Here is a 2,962-nt window from a genome sequence, read left to right as displayed (position 1 = left end):
TGTAAATTGAAAAAACTACTTTGAAGAAGATAATTTTTTAACTTCCATTCAACAGAAACTACATATAGCTACAGTTGATATTTTTATCATTTATAGTTGGGCAAGATAGCCTATAAAAAAAGTGGAACTAATCCCTAAGAGAAGTTGGCACAAGAATAAAGATTTTAAAAAAAACATAGATCTTAATTAACAAGAGAAGTTACATAATTTGTTTTGTTTTGATGTAGAATTCTTTACTCACCACTAATAACCTGGTATAAATGCTTTGGATTAGTGTGACATACCATCACAATTAATATGTATTATTATTTAGCAAGCTAACTAGTTATGTAAACTGTTATTAATTGCTTTTCTTCATCAAAAAAATAACACAAAGTCGGAGAGCTCAAGTCCAATGAAACAGGTCAGTGTATGGTATTTTTCATCTAACTGATGACTACGTACATCTCTTTATGGTGCCAGGTCAGTTTCTGTTGGCCTAATCTATGCTTGGACAAGTGAAGCAAATAAAGTAGGCTTCATAAGGTGGTGGAATGTAAGCAGATTGTTTGGTTTTGATGTATAGTCACTGAAATTCATGGAAGAGCTTGGCACTGGTTGACCTGACACTGTAGGAGGAGCAGAGATGACTGGAGGAGTGGGTATTGGTGGATCTGAAACCAAAGGAATTAATAAGATCTATATTTACCCTAACAAGTTATAACTTACAATGATATTTGTCTTAAGACATTAGTATTAGACCTTATGACAAATATAACTGTAAATAAACTTCACTGGCTTATAAATAGTACACACAACATAAGTTATAATTTACCCTAACAACTATCATTACCCCAGTGACACCTGCATTTGGTTTTAATAAATGGTTTTCTACAATTAAATAGTTTTTAGAATATTTATATTTATAAAAATACAACCTCACGAGTCTCTTGATATTATTGTCTTCATTAACCAAGACAGCTCATGTTAATCTGTAAGTATGCCAGTTGAGGTTTGTTTTAAAATGAAAGTGTGATATTATTTTAAAAGGAGTGTATTTACTGATCATAGACAGAGGACAAAGAAGGAAAACCATATGAATCTAATCTCTAAGAGTTGAGAAAATAATACTTTCAATTCAATAACACCTCTTTTACTTTCATTCTGTTCTAATACACAACTTGGCAGATATGATTCTTTCCAAACCATTTGATATCATTAGTTAAGAGATTTATTATGGTTATGTATAAAACAAAATCAAGATGTTTCTATTTTACACAAATACAATGAGATAGCCACGAATGACTAATGTTTCTTGTAATTATACCCCAAGTGTGTTAATGATGTGGTTTCCATCAGTAGCTTGTATTTTGCTAAAATGTCACTTGATACAATGGTTTTGTTTGACTTAGAGTAAAGCCACGTTGGACTATCTGCTGTGTTAAACGTGGAGAATTGAACCCCAGCTTCTAACATTATAAGTCCGTAGGCTTACCACCATCCCACTGGGAAATACTATTGTTTTAATTAGATTAAAAATTGGTCATATGCATATAAAAAACTTCATAACATATTTAAATCTGTTAGTGTGAATTTGCTTAGCCAACACGGTAATAATTTTTAGCTCTTTAATTATTCATAACATATTTAAATCTGTTAGTGTGAATTTACTTAGCCAACACGGTAATAATTTTTAGCTGTCTCTTTAATTATTTATTAATGAAATAGAAAATGTGATTAAAAAACTATGAGAACTAACCCTAAAAAGGTGTAATCATAATTTTTAAAAAAATCATAAGCTCCTTCGTAGAAACAAATTGTTTTGCAATATTCTGAATGAAACGAAACAATGCACATTTATCAACAAAACTACTCAAAGAAAAACATCCTCATCGCATGCATTAATTTTGTCAAGTACGAATCTTACTAGATGGTTCTTGGTAGGCTCCCATAGAATATGTTGTTGGTGGGACACCTGGTGAGAAGTGTGGAGGTACCATCATTGGAGGTGGTCTAGTAGTATCTGCGGGTGGTGGAGCTCTCGGGGGCATAAAACCAGCACCCATTGCTGGCTGAGGTATCTAAAAACCCAAAAAAATATCAGGTTTGGTAAATCAAATCCTTAAAGATGCTGCTCTCTAGTGGGAATAAATTAACTGCACAACAAGTAAACTGTTATAGTCACAGCAAAGGGTGCACTTTGTCTGCCACACTTTCAACATCTTATCTGTGATTGTTTTAGTATGTTTATAGTCAAAAATATTACATGGTTTCTCAAGCAAACAAAATTACTAAATTTAGTCATACAAAGTAAACATACAAAAACAATGTAAATATACTGCATCTTATTTCTTGTAGACTTTCATCATTGTGAAAACCACGCTCATCATGACTGCAACTTAAAAACAAGTTTCAAATTAGTCAAAACCTAATAAATAAACTTAATTTCAACTTCAGCATCTAGTCATTTAAGCCCTATACTGAACCTAAGCATTGTATTTAATTTTTAGCTTTTGTACAAGTTTTGAAAATACACACAGAAAGAAAACCTCAATTTTACTGACTGCAACTTGCGGCTACCCTTAATAACATTTCTCAAAAAACTTGGAAAACATTTTCCGTGTTTAAAGTATTAAATGAATTAGTATAATAACTACTGATGTCTCTTACTGAAAAACATTACAAACAAAACTTAAACTCACAGCTAGTTTAAAATCAACGCACAATGCTTTTTAAGAAACATTTATTTAAGTAGATGTTATTTTATTTTCTAACAAATCCAAATGTTTCAAGTATAAGTTCCATTTGGTTTTTAAGTTATATTAGCATGCTTTGCATATAAAGCCATATGGAAGAATTGTGTTAGTATCTAATTTTGTGTAATGCAAAAATTATTACATGTATTTTAGTTAGTATTATATGGTACATCTGTTTTTAAGCTTTTCGTGATCGAGCTTCTCATAGTGTGTGTAAATTTTTATTG

At 31.1% G+C, this 2,962-nt stretch overlaps 1 long non-coding RNA gene across 1 annotated transcript; it reads right to left on the bottom strand.

Moving 5' to 3' along the window:
- Positions 1 to 580: 580 nt before the first annotated feature.
- LOC111084595 lies at positions 581 to 2,082 on the bottom strand. The gene is made up of 2 exons (XR_002609647.1): positions 1,907 to 2,082; positions 581 to 653 (listed from the first exon to the last, which is right to left on the bottom strand). It is a non-coding gene; the product is annotated as an uncharacterized LOC111084595 (long non-coding RNA).
- Between the last annotated feature and the right edge of the window lie 880 nt (positions 2,083 to 2,962).

The sequence above is a fragment of the Limulus polyphemus genome, unplaced genomic scaffold (assembly GCF_000517525.1).
Source record: "Limulus polyphemus unplaced genomic scaffold, Limulus_polyphemus-2.1.2 Scaffold81751, whole genome shotgun sequence".
NCBI classification, from domain to species: domain Eukaryota; kingdom Metazoa; phylum Arthropoda; class Merostomata; order Xiphosura; family Limulidae; genus Limulus; species Limulus polyphemus.
Note: the sequence above shows the minus strand (reverse complement) of the source record. Positions and strands in the feature narration are given on the sequence as shown.